At 37.9% G+C, this 20,453-nt stretch overlaps 4 non-coding genes across 4 annotated transcripts; all 4 read right to left on the reverse strand.

Moving 5' to 3' along the window:
- Positions 1-262: 262 nt before the first annotated feature.
- Positions 263-335, reverse strand: Trnat-ugu. Its single transcript has one exon. It is a non-coding gene; the product is annotated as a tRNA-Thr (tRNA).
- An 18,265-nt stretch (positions 336-18,600) lies between these two features.
- On the reverse strand, positions 18,601-18,673 carry Trnat-ugu. The gene has a single exon. It is a non-coding gene; the product is annotated as a tRNA-Thr (tRNA).
- Positions 18,674-19,367: 694 nt separating this feature from the next.
- On the reverse strand, positions 19,368-19,440 carry Trnat-ugu. Its single transcript has one exon. It is a non-coding gene; the product is annotated as a tRNA-Thr (tRNA).
- A 730-nt stretch (positions 19,441-20,170) lies between these two features.
- On the reverse strand, positions 20,171-20,243 carry Trnat-ugu. Its single transcript has one exon. It is a non-coding gene; the product is annotated as a tRNA-Thr (tRNA).
- Between the last annotated feature and the right edge of the window lie 210 nt (positions 20,244-20,453).

Consider the following 20,453-nt stretch of genomic DNA (forward strand, 5'->3'; position numbering starts at 1 on the left):
TTAAGACAAAGTTTTGTTTACATTATATGACACAGAAGCACACAGCATACAAGTTTTGTGTGCATGTATGTGGTTATGTTTTTGTGGTGTATATCTGTAAACTTAGAAAATGAGTAACTGTTTGGACGATTCCACGGTAGTACGTAATTCGTTTTATGAGAGATTTCCTATTTCTCACCAGTTAATGTCAGTGAATGTAATTTTGGCGAAAGAACTAATAATTAGACGACATGCCTAACCAAATATGCAAATTAAAAATGTTAGCCCCCAGGGAGAATCGAACTCCCGACCCCTGGTTTACAAGACCAGTGCTCTAACCGCTGAGCTATGGAGGCTTCGATGGAACAAGCGTGTCTACTTTGATATTTACCTACTGCCTTGTTTCTCTTCGTCATTTCTACACTACCTTATTTCGATTAGTTTATTAATAATTATCTTTCAATAAACATTCGCAAATTGTTTTACTACCGGCGGCTCTGTCATTTCGGAATTAACGAAGAATTAATTACCTATTGGCAACCTGTTTTCGCTTCAGAAATCATATTTGGTGCAGAAAATGTAGCGCACACCGATGAGGGGTTAGTTTACTATTAAACTTTTACTAAATGTAATACTTCTGCAGATATCGTGTGCAAAGTATACATCTGTGAAGAAATGAACGGTAAAAAGAACATTTTTCAGTTTCCATCATTTTCTAAAATTTTTGGAACTGTTGTAGGAGGATTATTGTCACAGTACGTTACTTTACTTAGCATTTACAGAAGCTAATAGTCTAACCGTCGAGCATCCTACGTACATAATACATAAATAAATTACCTTTCACAGCAGGCTTAGTTTGTAGCCTTCTGGTATCTAATACCTGTATGTGACGAAGCTATGCGCTGCGCTTCTCACATCGCTTTGACGAGGTGGCTTTTTAAAAATTAATTTGGGTGTCATTTGAAGATAGTTTCTCATGTTAACTCTAAGCACTTTCCACCAATGTTGTTTTAAATAAGTAATCAGTTTTTGAAGTTTCCTACAAAAAAAAAGGTTATTGTACATTCTATAACGATCGCACCACTGCTGCAGGGATACAATTACCAACCGAGCATGCACTAACGCAAGGATTTACTCTAAAAGTATGACTGCCCAAGATCGAATACGCCCACGCATTAACGACGAGAGCTGATGAGACGGGCGGCCTGGATGTGGCTTCTACTCTGTTTCCCACACCCAGCTAGGTAAAAGCGGGGAAGAACGTTCTCCCACTTTCATGAGATTTACTCTAGACGAAGGCAAATAGTGTACACAGATTCCGTCCCATTGAGGAGGTGATGGGGGGAGGAGTGGAAGAGTTGCAGGTGATTCACACAGTGGAGCAGAAATTGCTTCGTTACTCACTTCGGAACAGCACAGTACAACAGGAACTACGTAATGGCAACTAAATTGCTGCAGGACCTACACATTATTATTATTATTATTATTATTATTAGTTACAGTGGTCAGACACGAACCATTGCAAATCACTTAATTGCTGGACTTCTCACTTCAAGCTACCAAACAGTAAGGATAGTGCACAAATCCTAACTTGGTCAGTGTTAAATGGTGTGTGGAATAGGAGTGAAGCAAGTCTCGCTTGGCAGAGCAGTGGTGTAGATGAAGTATGTTTAGTGGCAAATGTCTACCCTCAATGTGGATAATTATGTCTTTTTAAAGAGTTGTAGGTAGCATTCCTGATGCACTGAGAATTGCTTCGCCATTCTAAAAAAAAAAGTTCGTAGAAATAAGCAGTACCAATTGTCCCATTGACTCGTAGTTCGTGGTTTAATAAAATACTTGCAAATGCTACATATCATCAATCTTTCGTGAATTTACGAATGGAAATGTTCAAAGAAAATTATTTTTCATTCTAAAGTTTAGTTAGACGATGATGGTGTGTGTGTGTGTGTGTGCGTGTGTGTGTGTGTGTGTGTGTGTGTGTGTGTGCGTGCAGTAGGGAAGGGGCGGAGGTGGAGGGGAGAGGTTTACTAGCTAATACCGGTTACACTCCGGGATAGTGGTTTTAGAATGATTGAGAACCACTGATCTACGTAACTAAAGAACAATCTGTTTATTTTCACGCTATACCCTTTCCGCTTCCTTTCATTTTTGAAGCATCCTTAGTGGTTTGTTGCGCGTGTATAATAGATGTCTTATAATTATGTTTTCAGGTTTACTAGCTATATTACGGTGTTTCTCATTACTCTCGAACTGTTAGGTGAGAAACAGCTTTTTAGAATGTAAGTTTGGTATGTTTTTTTTATCGTTTGTTTCCGCTTACGATTTTGATATCTTATTATCACTAGGGACAGGATTTTCATGCAGTAATAATTCCTTAAATATGTAGGCATTTAGTCACCAAAAAATTTAAAATTTGACCGTAAACTGTTCGCATAAAATAATATAGAAACTGAACTGACATCGTTTCAGCACAAAAAAGGATATAACGTAAATACCTCTGAAAGATTCACAAAGAGACGTTCACAAAACATGCAAGAAGACTAGTCATTTATCTTAATTTACTGAAAGCTATTGTACTCACAATTAGTTTTCCACTTTACTTCTGTTACAATTTACAATTACTACAAGCATTCGAAAGTAAGCCGCCTCCTGTTGTCTGCAAAAGGTGCTTACAGCTGGAGAACCTTCTCTTTACTTTACAGGAACTTAATCATGCTCGTATAACAGCGGACTACTTGCTCCGCTGTTACCAACGTGTCACTCTGAAGGTCACTGCGTTTACTGGTTAAAATTTCATCAGGTTTTTTTCATAAATTTGTTCGTATTCCTGATTCTTTGGAAGTATGCACTGAACTTTTTCCTTCAATATTTACACTGGACTCTCATTCTGGAGGACTACGGTTCAATCCCGCGTCCCGCCATCCCGATTTAGGTTTTCCGTGATTTCCCTAAATCGCTCCAGGCAAACGCCGGGATGGTTCCTTTGAAAGGGCACGGCCGTCTTCCTTCCCTAATCCGATGAGACCGATGACCTCGCTGTTTGGTCTCATCCCTCAAACAACTGAACCGAACCTTCAATATTTCACCAAATCTCATAGGGACAGAATCAAATTTAGAGACTGTGGTTTTGAATACAATGAAACACAGAGTAGAACTGCTTGTCTCCATAACAATTGCCGCCGGGAGACGAGAAAAATGAGCGATACATACGCAAGATTACCTACTGTCTCTGGGGTGTTCAGAATATTTTGGACAGTTTCAGTTGTGACTGCACTTTCAGGATCAAATGTAGAAACGACGCTCGTAACAGTTTCTACGTGTTCGGTGTAGTAAATCACCGCAGACAATCGTGTGCCCCAACGCGTTATGATGGTTTTTGGTGACACGAGAATGGCACGTGCTGCTTCCCTGAAGGCTTGTTTTCCATAAGGTGCTTTAATAAACACCTTCACAGCAGACGTAAACTTGCCAACAAGATGAAAATTTGCACGAATAACTTCAGCAACGCGTTGTAACGCATGGGCAAGACAAGTTAGATGTATCATATTGCCGTATTTACCCAATTATAAGACGAGGATTTTTCCGAAATTCGTCATTCGAAAAATACTGGGTCGTCTTATATTCGCAGATTAAACTATTTCTGCTGAGGTAAACGTTTTCATTGTGTTCAATAGGTTAATATAGGCGTCCTCTATCATTTACAGCGAAGCTTTGGCTGTTGAGGTACAAATTTATTTTGAAGAGTTCTGAAGGGTACAACTTAGTAAACATTACTCCCGTTCGGATAGGCTGGAGATTTCCCGAAACGCAGACACGCTCGATACAGAATCGATGAAGTACCAATGTGTGTACTGAAACAATAGATAAGAATTAAACAAGGCCCCTTAACAAATACAATAAATGAATCCTTCACAAAATGGCTCTGAGCACTATGGGACTTAACTTCTAAGGTCATCAGTCCCCTAGAACTCGGAACTACTTAAACCTAACTAACCTAAGGACATCACACACATCCATGCCCGAGGCAGGATTCGAACCTGCGACCGTAGCGGTCTCGCGGTTCCAGACTGTAGCGCCTTTAACCGCTTGGCCACCCCAGCCGGCAATCCTTCACATCAGGGACATTTCCAGAGCAGTTAAGAGGCAAGCGTTGTACCTCTGCTTATGAAAGGTAAGGCAGAAGACACAGAAAATTACCGGCTCATTTCTGTGCTGTCACCATTCTCAGAAATAATAGAAGCAATTAAGAAAGATAGATGGGTCAATCCATAAGTAGTGGTCCAGTGATGGTTGCTTGACCATTTTTAAATATTTTAATTTTTTTTTATATGTGATTGTCCTATATTTGAGAAGTTCAAAACAGTTTTTAAAAATAATTTATCTTGCACCTTTACTGGATGGCGGATATTTTTATTTGTAGGTGCGCGACGATTATTCAGTCTGGAGACATTAGCGAAAATTTGAATATCTCTGCACTGGGTTAAGTTAAAACCTGGCAATTGGCATGATTATTTTTAGAAAAGTATCGTCGTCAACATTGTCTATTACACAAAATAGCCTAGATTCAAAAATAACTAGTCAAAATGACCTTCAAAATTTGGTATCCAAATTTTCAAAAAATCCACTTCTTAGGCCCAAAAATAACAAGCAAGGAGTGATTTATGAGAGTCTATCTTTTTCCTATAGTTAGATATCATATACTACTAGCCTCATATAGAGCAACAACACTTACAAATGTTTGCTTAATTTTTTATGAATTTTTGGAGTTTGAAAATTTTCATTTTTTTGTAAAGTTTGGGGTTAGTTATCACACATGGAGCTGAATATAAAAATATGGTTTTTGCATAGTTTGTACACCTATATGATAGCAACATACTGTAAAAATTTCAACATTGATATAGGCCTGTGAACAAAGATACGAATTTTTGAAAATGAAGAAATAATTCACATTACTCTACAACTGACCTTATGGCTGTTGCCTATTTAAATGGTTTATTGTTTCATTGTAATAATATTTGTGACATATATTTATTTAACACTATCACCCAATATTTATTTAGTTTATTTATTTGTAATAATGCAACATTAAACAACATGAGCTTTTGCTTTTGTTCTATGGTAATAAAAATGCCCATTTACATTTAGGTTTATTGTCAGTACAAAAGTACATTATTGCTGGGTGTGGCATTGTTGTAGCCAGCCTGTTCTGAAACTTCTGTTAATGTGGATGTATATACTTAGTGTGTCAAATGTGTTATGTGCTTTGTTCTGTGTGTAATTTGTAATTAATTTTGTGAGATTAACTGGTATGCAATAACATGGATGAACAGTGCTCTGTTGGTCATATAGCAAGTGAAGTGTGTCACACAACAGTATATGGTTCAGTTTCAAAAAACTTGAAAAAGTCAGTGACTTTGATGAAGTTAGACAAACTTTGTTTAAATTTAGACTAAGTTCTTCTGGAACATCAGTGTGTGAGTATCATGAGGAGAAATATACTGTAAAGTACAACCACATATTTGGAAGAAAGTGCTGTGATCCACATAAAGTTCATAAAAAGCCTATTACTAAAGGTTTGAGGGAAATAAAACTTGAACATTTGTCCTTGTTATGTGAGAGTGAAACAGCTTCCCAAGTGAAACGTAATGTGATTCCTGGAAATTCCCTCTGCCAAAATTGTTACTCAGAAATATTTGTTGTGAATCCAGAACCAGAATCATGTAACCTTCTTAATGACATTTATATTTCTAATGAGGAAGCTGTTAGCATATTGGATTTTGCTTGTCATAAGTTAGACATATCTCCTGCTTCGAAAATAATAAAATTAAGTAGCAGAAAAAGAAAAGCAGCTATTGAAAATAAGGTACAACAAATTTCAGACAAAATTAGAAAAGACTTGGAATCATGCTTTAATAATACATATATCAACATTTTTCTAAAGAAGAAAAAACCCACCACCAGCATCGTCTGGCATTGAATATCGAAGCTAATAGAGAAATTAAATGTTCAGTGACATCTAAAGAGGAAAAAGTTAAAATTTTAAGTTTGCTCCCTGACTCATGGCCAAGAAAAAAATAGTTCATGAATTAAATGTTTCTCATCAGTTGGTTAAACTAACCCAAAAATTAGTGAAAGAGCAAGGCATTCTTCCAGTTTTAGGAAAGAAGAAAGGGGTAGGTATAAGTGAAGAAACAATTAAAAAGACCCAGCAGTTTTATGAAGATGATAAAAACAGTAGAATGTGCCCAGGTTGCAAAGATAGCAAAAAGAGTTGTTATAAATGGAGTTAAAGTAACAAAGCACAAATGACTAGTGCTGTCAAATTTAAATGAACTTTATGTAGCTTTCAAAAATACTTATCCTGAATGCAAAATTTGAAGGTCAAAATTTTGTGACCTCCGTCCTAAGTGGTGAATTTTGGCTGGATCCTCAGGGACACACTCTGTATGTGTTTGTTTATATTATCAAAATGTCAAACTGATGATTGTGGGTGCAAAACTGTGATCTTTACTACAAAGAGTTAATAGATTTAATGGTCTGTGACACTTAGTTATGGCTGCATGATGAGTTTGTGTAATAAATGTCCTGGTAAGGAAACCATTATTGAATTGTTTCAGGAATATGATGAGGAAATGCCAGACAGTATTACCTTCAACCAGTGAGTCATAACTGACAGGGCAGAAATGATAACAGTGGTTAAATCTCAGGAAGAGTACTTGGAATATTTAATTGATAACTTACAAAAACAAGTCAACAATATGTTTCTAAAATTCAAAGTAAATTCATGAAACTGAATGCATAGTGATAGCTGATTTTGCAGAAAATTTTACATTTTTGATTCAGGCAACAGTGCATCAATTTATTCTCTACTTTAAAAATGAGAAAGATGCAGTTTGCAGTTCTTCAATGTGCATTCTAAGTGATTACTTGGAGCACAACACTTTGGCTGTACATGTGTTTCAAAAGTATGTAATAAATTACATAAAACAAAATTTTTCCAAGGTTGAGAAGCTGTTGTACTTTCCAAATGGAAGTGTTAGTCAGTATAAGAACAAAAAGTATTTTTCAAATCTGAGCAACCACAAAGTAGGCTTTGGGTTGGAGGCTGAATGGCACTTTTTTGCATCTTGCCATGGTAAAAATGCATGTGATGGAGTAGGAGGTACAACAAAATGTGAAATAAGTAAAGCCAGCCTACAAAGACCAACCACAGACCAAATTCTCACAGTACAGGACATCTATGTCTTTTGCAAGGATAATATTAAATTCATTATGGATTTTCTGATCAAGAAAGAAGAAGTGATTCTGCATATGAAAACAACACTTCAAACCAGATTTGAAAACTGTATAGCAATAAAAGTAACAAGGCATTTCCACAAATTCCTTGACATTGCAGAAAACTTAGTTTGCTATGTAACATTAGAAACTGAAATTTATGAGAAACATTGTGTCAGTAAAATTACATATGTCTTTAACATTGAATGGCATAGTGGCATGTGTGTATGATGGACAGTGGTGGCTTCCAGTGGTTTAAAGAATAATTTTGAAAAACAATGATGTTTATGTGCAATTTTACCACCTTGCTGGTCCAAGAACATCATTCAAGAAATCTACTAGTGACATAGTTTGGATACCAATGAAAAATGTTTTAAGGAAACTTTCAGTGCTTGAACTTACCACAGCAACTGGGAGGTCTTATTCTATATCACAGAAACTGTATGAAGAAATAAGGTTTAGGAACAGTCGCATATCGAAGGATGTTTATTGAAAATATTTATTTCAAGTATGTCAAAATAAGACAGCGTGTTACAAAAAGGTACAGCCAAACTTTCAGGAAACATTCCTCACACGCAAAGAAAGAAAATATGTTATGTGGACATGTGTCCGGAAACGCTTACTTTCAATGTTAGAGATCATTTTATTACTTCTCTTCAAATCACATTAATCGTGGAATGGAAACACACAGCAACAGAACGTACCAGCGTGACTTCAAACACTTTGTTACAGGAAATGTTCAAAATGTCCTCCGTTAGTGAGGATACATGCATCCACCCTCCGTCGCATGGAATCCCTGATGCAGCCCTGGAGAATGGCGTATTGTATCACAGCCGTCCACAATACGAGCACGAAGAGTCTCTACATTTGGTACCGGGGTTGTGTAGACAAGAGCTTTCAAATGCCCCCATAAATGAAAGTCAAGAGGGTTGAGGTCAGGAGAGTGTGGAGGCCATGGAATTGATCCGCCTCTACGAATCCATCGGTCACCGAATCTGTTGTTGAGAAGCGTACAAACACTTCGACTGAAATGTACAGGAGCTCCATTGTGCATGAACCACATGTGTCGTACTTGTAAAGCCACATGTTCTAGCAGCACAGGTAGAGTATCCTGTATGAAATCATGGCGGTGAATTGAGGAAGTACAGTACATACTAACGAAACTAAAATGAGCTCTAACATGGAAATTAAGCGTTTCCGGACACATGTCCACATAACATCTTTTCTTTATTTGTGTGTGAGGAATGTTTCCTGAAAGTTTGGCCGTACCTTTTTGTAACACCCTGTATAAATGTTAATTTAAGTGATGTTTCCACTTTTTGTATATAATTCAATACCTTACTTCAATAATAACTGGTTATATCCCGTCAATGTCACACATGAATAGGCAACAGCCATAAGATCAGTTGTAGAGTAATGTGAATTATCTCCTCACTTTCAAAAATTCAAATCTTTGTTCAGTTAGATATTTGAAATTTTTACAGTACATTGCTATCATACAGGTGCACAAACTGTGCAAAAATTATGTTTTTATATTCAGTCCCACTTGAGATAACTAACTCCAAACAACGAAAGTTTGCAAAAATTCATAAAAAAATTAAGCAAACATTTGTAAGTGTTCTTCCTCTATATGTGCATGTAGCTTCCTCTAGTAGTGCATGATATGTAACTACAGGAAAAAAATACTCATAAATCATTCCTTGTTTGCTATTTTAGGTCCTAAAAATGGGATTTTTGAAAATTTGCATACCAAACTTTTGAGGTCATTTTGAGTGGCTATTTTTCAATTTAGGGTAATTTGTGTAATACACAGTGTTGAAGAGGACACTTTTCTAAAAACAATCGTGTCAATTGCAATGTTGTAACTTAACCCAGTGCAGAGTTATTCATATTTTTGCTAACGTCTCTAAACTGAAACATTGTTGACTTACAAACGAAAATGGCCGCCATTCAGTAAAGGTGAAAGGTAAAAAAATTTTTAAGACTTTTTTTAACTTCAAAATTATGGGGTAATCGCATATAAAAAATTAAAATATTTAAAAATGGTCAAGCAACCAACTTAATTTTTCCAGAATGAGATTTCCACTCTGCAGCGGTGTGTGAGCTGATATGAAACTTCCTTTCAGATTAAAACTGTGTGCCAGACCGAGACTCGAACTCTGGACCTTTGCCATTCGCGGGCAAGTGCTCTACCAACTGAGCTACCCAAGCACAACTCACTCCCCGTCCTCACAACTTTACTTCTGCCAGTACCTCCTCTCCTACTTTCCAAACTTACCAGAAGCTCTCCTGTGAACCTTGCAGAACTAGCACTCCTGAAAGAAATGATATCACGGAGACATGGCTTAGCCACAGCCTGAGGGATGTTTCCAGAATGAGATTTCCACTCCGCAGCGGAGTGTGCAATGATATGAAACTTCCTGGCAGATTAAAACTGTGTGCCGGACCGAGACTCGAACTCGGGACCTTTGCCCTTCGCGGGCAAGTGCTCTACCAACTTGGGTAGCTCAGTTGGTAGAGCACTTGCCTGGGAAAGGCAAAGGTCCCGAGTTCGAGTTTCAGTCCAGCACACAGTTTTAATCTGCCAGGAAGTTTCAACTTAATTTTTATTGGACCACTTCATTTGGATTGACCCAGATTAATGAATTACTCAAATAAATACAATCTTAAGCAAATCACAGTTTGGTTTCTGAACCGGCAAAAATACGGAGTCAGCCATAGTAGAATTACTTCATGCTCTTGACGAAGATGAGTGTGTCACAGGTATATTTTTGGATCTTCCTAATGACTTTGATACAGTCAACCACAAGATTCTATTAAATAAATTAGAAGCTTTAGGAATAAGAGATATAGCTAATGACTGGTTTAGATCATACCTAGCAGACAGGGTACAAAGAGTAGAGATAACACACATTTCAAATAGATCTAACATTTACTATCCATAAGATAACATATTACGACTAATACTGTTCCTGATCTACATAAATGTCTTTCCCAGTAGTGTTACTCGTGGTGAAAAAATTCTCTTAGCTGATGACAGCAATATTATAGTCACTGAGAAAGCAAATGAAACTCTCAAGGAAGTTTGATTGCTCAATTAGCAATAAAGCGACAGTGAACATAAAGAAAACTATGCCATGAATTTCAGTTTGAAGAGGAAAAATGACAATGTTAAATTAAACATAGATGGCACCTCCATAGACTGTGTAACAAATGCAAAATTTCTAGAAATGAGTATTGATTCTCAGTTGAAGTGGTGTGACCACACAAAGGTACTTGCAAACAGAATGTCATCATGATGTTATGCCCTTCGATTCCGATCATCAGTGTATAACATTCAGTGTCCTTTAGTTACATGCTGTTCATATGTACACTCAATTCTTAGCTACGACATTCTTTTTGGGGGAAATGCAGAAAATATGAAGACAATTGTATAACTCCAGAAAAAATCCATGAGTAATATCCAAAAACACTAGTCGAGCAAATTTTAAAGATCTGTTCAAAACACTGGGAATTTTAACTTCTCCGTATCAATACATTTACCAGCCACTAGTACACATCAAAAATAACATTGATAATTACTGCACAAACAGTTCTGCCCATGACCATATAACAACAGCTAGACTCAACTTAAATTTACCAAAAAATAATAAACATAAAACTCAGAACAGTATTTTCTACCAAGGAATAAAACTGTACAATAAATTACCAAAAGAGATTACAGAAATTGCAAAAATTCACTTATATAAAAAGGCAGCTAAAAAGTACCTGTTATGCAATACATTTTATACATTGAAGGATTACTTAGCTAAAACAGAGTAGGGGTTTGATAAAAAATGTTTTAAAAGTAAATAATAATAATAATGATTATAAAATATCCAACATTCCACATAACACCTTCACTTGTGTGTGTGTGTGTGTGTGTGTGTGTGTGTGTGTGTGTGTGTGTGTGTGTGTGGAGGGGGAGGGGGGGGGGTTGGGGGCGGGTAGGGTGGGGTGTGGGAGGGGGGGGGGGGGTGTTATGAAACAATGTGTGTATAGTGTGTGCTGTGACTGATAGTGTGATATGAGTGAATAGTGTGGCATTCCATTGTTTAATAAGTTATTTGGAAAAAAAAAAGTATTGTATACCAGAAATAAATCTAATGATGGTCTCTAACTAGAAGTCTGTAAATATATGTGTATACGAATTAGCTTATTTTAAGTTGATCTAAATTTGTAAATACTTTGACATATCCTATACCCTTGTAAAAAGAGATCTACGGATAAATAAAGCTGCTGCTGCTGCTGCTGCTGCTACAGAATAGAAACCATGAATTAGGCACTACAACAATCTAATGATCTACTTAAAAAATTGAGAATTCAGTGAAACTCTGTAGTAAATAGCATGAAAAAGTATCAACTCAGAAAGTTGTTTTTTTTTTTCTTATACGTTTTCACCCAGAGTTCTGACACGTGTACGGATACTGTATAAATACATTTATACTGCTTTCTATCTAAAGATAACATTCAAAGGCGAAAATCTTGTCCCTTAAAAACCATTACATGATTCTGAACCCAAGTCATTAATTTATTTGGTTATGAGAAACAAATGATTTACGAAGTGCGTTGCAAATGAAAATTCGAAAACCGTTTCTGTATTAGAATATTGGGGAAAACGTTACCAGATTTTAATCAGTGACAGAACGAAATGGTGATCTTCATGTTAAACGAGAAAGAAAATTAACCCAGAATTTAAGAAACTAAACAAATCACGTTAAACTGACTGCAATTGTTGTCGCGAAGATAAATTACAGAAGGACCCATGTGGAGTAGTACCAACAAAGTGCACTAGATCGCGGTGCGAGAGAAAGTTCGATACTTGGAATGAGTCGTGATTGCGACCTTCTATTTATGTGTTTGCTGCTGTTGTTACCTATGACCTGCACCATAGAAGTTGCAGCAGTTCGTGTTTCGCTGTTGCTTAAGCACAGCACTGCCGAAGTCTTGGAGGGGGAACAATGGCACAAGCTTAGCTGAAAACTATGAGTGAAAGGAGGAGAGAGGTGAGCGGGCAGCAAATTTCGTCATGCTGCCAACACTGGGAATCTGTACTGTGTACTTGCATTTTTATGTATATCTACCATGTTTAACCTGCAGTTTGCCTGAATCCATTTGTGCTAGGAATCGAATTGACTTCTAAATTGGACAGATACTCCAAATAGCATTCATTTCTGCAGGAGACGCTAAAAATCTAGACTGGGACCAGTGGCGTACGTCCGTGTTTCGTGCATCAATGTTGTCGACGCTCACCATGAGGCATCACACAAACAAAAAAAGGAGGGGGAGGGCGGGGGTCAGCTGCGGGTTCTAAAATGCCAATGAGAGAGCGACGGGCATATGATATGTTTTTGTAGCAAAATAATGTACATTGTAACATTCTCACATGGGTATAGAAGCGAAATCCGTTACGCGTTTTATAAAAACGGCAACACATACGGAAGAAACGACCAAATATTTGTGACAACGAAGGTCTAAGTTTCACAGCCGCCCTGCTTAGGATGACGATAATGATTAAGAATAGTGGTACCACAGACGACAGGCTAAACAAAAGAGGCAGTGAAGACAAATATTCATGTAAGCAATTACGTTTTGTTTGTTTATTTTTCGCTTGTATTATCAAAACATAGATAACCAATAATGGCGTGAATTTAGAATAGGTATAATGGTAACGTTTTAGTGGGATACCTGACGTCAGTAAAAGTTTGTAATTTTTGACTAGTTGGAATATGTTGGAAAATAAATTTTCTCTGGAAGCCTCTTAAAAGAAAAGGAGCTTTCTTACACTTCGGTAAATACGGTAGAACTTTGAGAGCCGTACCAGCTTTGCTAACGAATAAAAAAAGAGGCAACTGTGGAGCTGTTTGTGATTTGAAACTGCTCTATTGCAAGTAGATACGGAATAGACAGCACATTTTCGTCAAGAGACCAAATTACAATATTATAAAATAAACTGTCCCTCAGTGTTTCGTCGATTGACACTCATTAAACTATTTTGAATCGAATCCCTCATTTTCTTAGTTGTTTAATCGTTGCACTACTGTGCTTAATTTTTACATACAGTGAATTCGTCTGACACTACATTCTTCATGCTTCTCACTGAAATGTCGCATAACAGGATTAGTTAATATCCACAGTGTAACTGTCGAGAAAAAAGCTTTGCACAAATCAAAAAAAATTGCGAAAAATTACTTACTGTTAAAACATTCGCCTAAAAAAACATTTGGACAGGAGCACTTTCCGTGGATTTACGTTTTACGTTCTCTGTGTGGTTATTGGTCTCCACAAGCTGAACGACTTGAAAACTTTTTCACTAAACTGCTTTTTCATACACGCGGCAATAAAGTATTTTGCCATCTGTAGTATAATCTCCTCATCGAACTCACACTTATACTGTTGCAATCTGCACTGATTACTTTTTTTTCACTTTTGACATCGCACTTCGTTGTGAAGAACATAAAACACATCACCATGTCGCTAACAAGTATTCTCCGTTCACGACAAATATGAAAAAGACATACCATGGAGTCAACGGAAGATAGGAAGACTACGAAAATGAGCCATTCGTCACATTTAAATGTGATGAATACTATGAAACGAAACATTTAAAAACATTGTATACAAATTAAATAATAATGTTAAAACTGTTGCTCGGTATTACGTTGCACGCAGCTCTGTCACAGTTCCGACTAATCCCTTAAAAACCGTGGAGACGCAACGCCACAGGGAGGCCGGGGAAGTCCCTCAACCAAGGACACGTACCACGTGACCAAGTGCGAACTTTTAACTCCGAGCAGCGAATCGGGAAGAAAGGAAAATCATTAATACATAAACATCAGCTTTCACAACAACCGAATAAGTGAACATACAATTTAGAATGTCTATATTTTTTAAAGCATTAGTATTTTAATGAAAAAACGCGCAAAATATGCAGTGCAATTAACAATTTTGTAAAACACTATGCTTACCCACAAAACAGGCAAAATATGTATTTATAAACACTATGAAATCATACCCAAAACGTAAGAAAAGAAGTGATTCTAACATGTTATCCAAAGAGCATACTTCCCAAATAACAGAAAAAAATATGCATGCACATGAAAATCTGGTCCCTATTATCACATATGTGTCGTTCTGGAATTAGGTCTTGTCCAACGTACGCCAGAATTTCAGTTTTTCTGGCGTCTGACAGCACATTTCACTTAAACACTTCACTTTCACTGTGTGTGTGTGTGTGTGTGTGTGTGTGTGTGTGTGTGTGTGTGTTTGTGTGTGTTTAAACTTTGTGGTTGTAGGGCCAGGTAAATGATATTCGCATTTTAACGGCTACCAGATTTCCCGATACGCCACAGCTCTTGACACAGTATTGTACCTGATCAAACAATCACGCAACATCTGAATTGCGCGGCGCCAATGAGAGGGTTACGCTAGAAGAAATGAACAAACCTTGACAACCTATAACTCTGCTTCAGATTCCACAATTTCATAAAACACATGAGGAAATAGCACTAAATCCTACCTCCGTAAAATATGTTGTATTTGCAAGAATTTTCAGCGAGTCCTCATAACTGTGACTGGTATATATAGATGTGCAAACATTCATGCTGATTCTTTAGCGAAGCTAACAGTCTAAGGCGAAAAATATTCGAAAAATATTGCTTGACTCTGAGCACAGTGCAATATTTTATTTGGTTATGAGCTTCTGTATTGATTTACCAAGTGAGTTAAAAATGAATACTTCGGGCCCTGTTGACATTTTAGAAACACCCTTAAAAACGTTAAGAGATTTTAATCAGGTTGAAAACAAGACGATGAAATTCAGACGAAAGAAGAAAAAAGCGAATCAAGTATTAAATCCCTAAGAAATGAAATAAATCGTATTAAATTCCCTGTAATTGCTTTCGCGAGAGTAAGTTGCCGCGGGAGGACCCGTCGTGATGATAGTACCAACAGACGTTACTAGATCGCGTGACGAGCGAAAACTCGAGAGATGTATTGACTGGTGGTTGCGATTTGTTATGTATTTACTAATCAGTGTTGTTATAAGCGACCTGCTCTCAACAAGATATTGCCATCCGTGTTTCACAGTTATTTGTATTATTAAAATCCACAGTATATATTAAACCACTAAGACTCGTCGTAGACATAGTACCAACAAAAGTCGCTAGTTCGTGGGGCGATCGAGCTGAACCAGTGCCACCTAGGAACAAAGCCGCTACACTGCGTGTGTGACGTCAGCGTAAGAGTCATACCACTACGCTACGAATCGAGAGATACTTGTAGCTCCAAGTGTATATTGGACTTTACGTTTATCAAATAATTCATTTATCTAAAATAAAAAGAAATTCTAATACTTTAAATAACGTTTCCTTATTTTTTTACGATAAACTTTTCTTCGTAAAATCACCTTTGAACTTAAGTAATTTGAAGTTAAGTGAAATCAAGAATTATCTGTATAAATATCTGTTTACGGAAATCAAGGAAAGGTTTGGGAATTCCATAAACAATGAATTAGTATTTATGTTTACGCAGTTACCATATTTGTTTATTATCTAAAAGCACAAGAAAATAAACAGAGCCAAATTTTCAGTCCATTTTTCTCTTTCTCTTGAGGGTTGTAACATTATTTGTATTTACAGCGTCATTGACCCTCTTTGTATAATTATTCAAAAGAATATTGACAGCAGCACGAAGTATATTGTCAATGATTTCATGTACAGAGTGATTTGCAATGCAAGCAAACCCAACAAATATGTCATCAGGCAAGTTGCTGTGACATACACAAAATGATACGTTTCTTTGACACTTTCCTGAAGAAATAATTCTTCTTCTTCTTCTTCTTCTTCTTCTTCTTCTTCTGTAAGTAGTTTCTGTGCAGTAACATATACACATGCTACACATATTATAACATACTGACTAGGATAGCAGAGACCAACTCTACTGGTCACAGTTGTTAAATGATTTCTGTTATCTTTCACATTCTCATCATCTCCTGTCAGATACATTTTACAATAATCACATTTCAGTTTCTTAATGACCGCATATGAGCAGTAACCACTTATGTAATGAAGTACAGACCACACATCCCAATCTAATTCCTGTACATCAATATTTTCCACAATTACATTTAACTCTTCATTATATGTCACTTTTGGAAGGTCATTTATATGTTTCATTAGAAAAAATATCATCCTTGGAAATTACAACACCACGCATTTTTTCTGGGACTTTAATATTAATGATACATAGCTTCGTACCCTCAGTTTACTTTCTGTCTCAAAGATCTGTCTAATTGACACATGGTAATTACTACCACTCATCTGACGAAATTTACCAAACCTGCTTTCCAGGTCATCAGTTTGAACCTTGCCTGCTAAAAAGTATTGCCTCTTTTTCTCATTGAACCAATAACTTGCCAGATTCACCAATGCAAGAGTGGCATGTCTAAGGGCTAAATGTGTTTGCCTGAGAATTTTCCTTTACTAACAAATTTTCAAACTGTGTTGTGGTACGAACAGTTACTGGAAACTTCATGTTCCCTATTTGACCAAGCTGTAAATCATTGACATGGACAGTGAGAGTGAGATTTGCGTTAACTGTAACATAACACAGAACTTTCAAAACTGGCACTTCATTAATTAAAAGAAAATACACACTATTCAAGTTTTTGACACAGGTCCACTCATTCAAATCACTACGGCTACAGGCGAAACAACCAAGACAGCACATGTGCCTTTGTGTTTGTTATGACCCGTAGTGCTTAAGTCACGAGCGACTCCAAAGACAGTGTCACGGCCTTGTTTCTAGGTGGCACTGGCAGAACCATAGATTTCTCGAGCTGTGATGAAAACTCCGGAAGCAGTTAAGTCGTGGTGACAAAGCGTCTACCGACAGCAGCATGTGTAGTAGTAGTAGTAGTAGTAGTAGTAGTAATAGTAGTAGTAATAGTAGTAGTTTTTGTTGTAGTTTTATTCATCTGTAGATCATCTGGGTACTATACATGTTTCGGTATTACAACTTAATAACAGCAGAAAGAACGTAATTCTTATGGACAGTCAGTTACATACTTACCGATTAGTTTGACAAGGATAGGTAGTCGGACGCTGGGCTATAGTAGGAACCATCCCACTACTTGCCTGAAGTATGAGGGAAACCAAGGAAAACCTAAATCAAGATGGCCAGATTACTACCACCTTTCAACACGATGTGGAGATTTCTGTGCCTCAGTGATTCGCAGAGTTGTGCTGGCGGGAGCTATGCCCCTGGTAAGTTTCACCCATTCCAGATTGGTCCAGCAGGTAAAAGAAAAGACGCAGAGAAGTCACCCTAAGGGGCTCCCTCCTTGGTAGTATGTGGGCGGCAATCACATGGGCTAAGTTTGACATCGCTTCCACTTACTATGTTGGACTACTTCTGTTTCCTTTCCTATTGGCCTCTCTTGACCAACTCTTTCTTTTTCAACGCCGACAGTATTAGGTTGTGAGGCCGGAGGGTGTGTTTCATTTTCTAGTCTTCTCTTCAGGGATGTGGTTCCATAATGGAGGAAATGTCACTGGAATCTACAATGACGGAGAACAGCAGATTCGTTAATGGTGCACATCGGCGCCAGTCTATGTATCGCCTGATATAGTGATGAGACACACATTTCAAGACGTAGCGATATTGGCGTAAGCGGTCTCAAAATTGTGCGAGGATGGCTGTCCGAAACCACCTCGCAAGTACGAGAGAAATCCTTAGCATGACTGGAAAATTTATAACCAAGGCCCCCAGTCCTAGGCAGCCCTCCAGTGGACTTGAGGTGTTCAGACTCTCCAGGGTAGTCATAAGGAGGATAGCGACTTGGAATGACCGCAGCTTATTTCAAAGCAGAAAAAAACACTCACAATCCCATAACAGAGATGGAAAAACTCAAAACTAACATTCTTGGAATCAATGAGATGCGCTGGCCTAATTTGAGAAAATGTAACGTTATTCGTTATCAAGTACATGCAGGCAACAACGAGTCACACTATTCCGTTGGAGTGGAGTTCAAAGCACACCCGGCTGTCAATGCAACAGTCAAGAAATTCGCACGTCTGTCCGCTAGGGTCATTTTCTTGCAATTCAATGTGAAACCCATTCTGCTGAATGTTATCCATGTGTATCCCCTAATCTGTGATGCATCAGATGAATATATATAAACTTTTTACACCTAGGCTAAAACACACTCTTTCACCAAACAAGAGATTACCATGTATCAAGGAGTGCAGGTTACCAACGACGATTCATGCTACTGGACGTAGATGAAAAAAGACAAAAAATGTATGCCCCCAGAGAGACTCGAACTCCCGACACTTGGTTTACAAGACCAATGCTCTGCCAACTGAGCTATAGAGGCGTCTACAAATACAAACATTCTTACGCTGTGTAATACCACAGAACAACGAACTGCTTTGGATGAGCGCGGCGTCAAAACTGCCTACCCAAGCGCTGTGTAAATTTGTAGCAACATTAGACATGCTGATGACACTCTCTTACTTGGAAGCAGGCTGGAAGGTCTGCAACTACTACTAAACACTGTTACTGAGGAGAGCAGTACTATGATGTTACGGTTAAAAGTCAAGAAGATAAAATTGGTGTCAGCAGAAATGGAAATGAAATTCGGGGCACTCGTACACTTCGTAATGAAATCAACGACAATTGGGACTTCTCTCAAGAAATTTTTTCTTTCCAGAAAAGTTCTCTCTTCTCATTTCTCACTTCGCACTCGATAACTTCGGCATTGCGTGTTCATTATCGTACTCAATGGAGTTGAGTCATCAACACGTACCTCAACATTAGGTAAGAATCTGGAGGCATTTGAAATTTAAGCATATCAAAGTATGTGAAGATATCATGGCCAGAATGGTCATACAATGCGCAACAACAAATACAACATTCTGCACTTAATACTTCAAAGACAGATCGATGGGAGTCGTAGTCCAGTAGTTCGACTCAGCACAGAATCACTGTTCAGAAAAGCCACGGACCAACAGCGATTCATGCTGCTGCACGCCAATGTTCATGGAGGATGAAAAAAGACAAAAAATGTATGCCCCCAGAGAGACTCGAACTCCCGACACTTGGTTTACAAGACCAATGCTCTGCCAACTGAGCTATAGAGGCTTCTGCGAAAAATCAACAATCTTAAGCTGTGTAATAGCCCAGAACAACGAACTGCTTTGGGTGGGCGTAACATCACAACTGCCTACACAAGCGCTGTCTAAATTTGTCACATCAGACATACTGATGACACTGTCTTACTTGCAAGCAGGCTGGAAGATCTGCAACTACTACTAAACACTGTTACTGAGGAGAGCAGTACTATGATGATACGTTTAAAAGTCTAGGAGATAAAATGGTTATCAGCAGAAATGGAGATGAAATTCAGGGCACTCTTACACTTCGTAATGATAATATAAATATTTGGGGTGTGAAATCGACGACGTTTGGAACTTCTCTCAAGAAATTTGGTGCAGAACTGAAGCCGGAAGTTCTTTTTAGGAAAGTTCTCAGTAACTGGGACATCAGTATTACGCTTCGCACTCAATTACTCCGGCGTTGCGTGTTCATTATCCTACTCTATGTAGGACATTAGGTAAGAATCTGGAGACATTTGAAATGTAAGCGTATCAAGGTATGTGAAGGATACGATTGCCAGATAGTCACGAATGGTCATATAATTCGCAACCACAAATACAACATTCTGCACTCTATACTTCAAAGATTGGTGAGAGACGTAGCCCAGTACTTCGACTCGGCACAAAATCGCTGTTCAGAAAAGCCACGGACCAACGGCGATTCATGCTACTGCACGCCAATGTTCATGGCGGATGAAAAAAGACGTAAAAATTTGTGCCCCCAGAGAGACTCGAACTCCCGACACTTGGTTTACAAGACCAATGCTCTGCCAACTGAGCTATGGAGGCTTCTGTGGGGTATCTGCATTCTTATGCTGTGTAATACCGCAGACGAACGAACAGCTTTGGATGAGAGCGACGTCACAACTGCCTACACAGGCGCTATCTACATTTGTAACAGAAGTTGCGGGACAAAAATTGCGAGTTGCGATGTGAGTAGGATTATTTTCCAAGTAAATTTCCTTTTACTTTCACGCAAGATGAACTGTGTGAAGAATG

Source organism: Schistocerca americana, chromosome X, assembly GCF_021461395.2.
Source record: "Schistocerca americana isolate TAMUIC-IGC-003095 chromosome X, iqSchAmer2.1, whole genome shotgun sequence".
NCBI classification, from domain to species: Eukaryota; Metazoa; Arthropoda; class Insecta; order Orthoptera; family Acrididae; genus Schistocerca; species Schistocerca americana.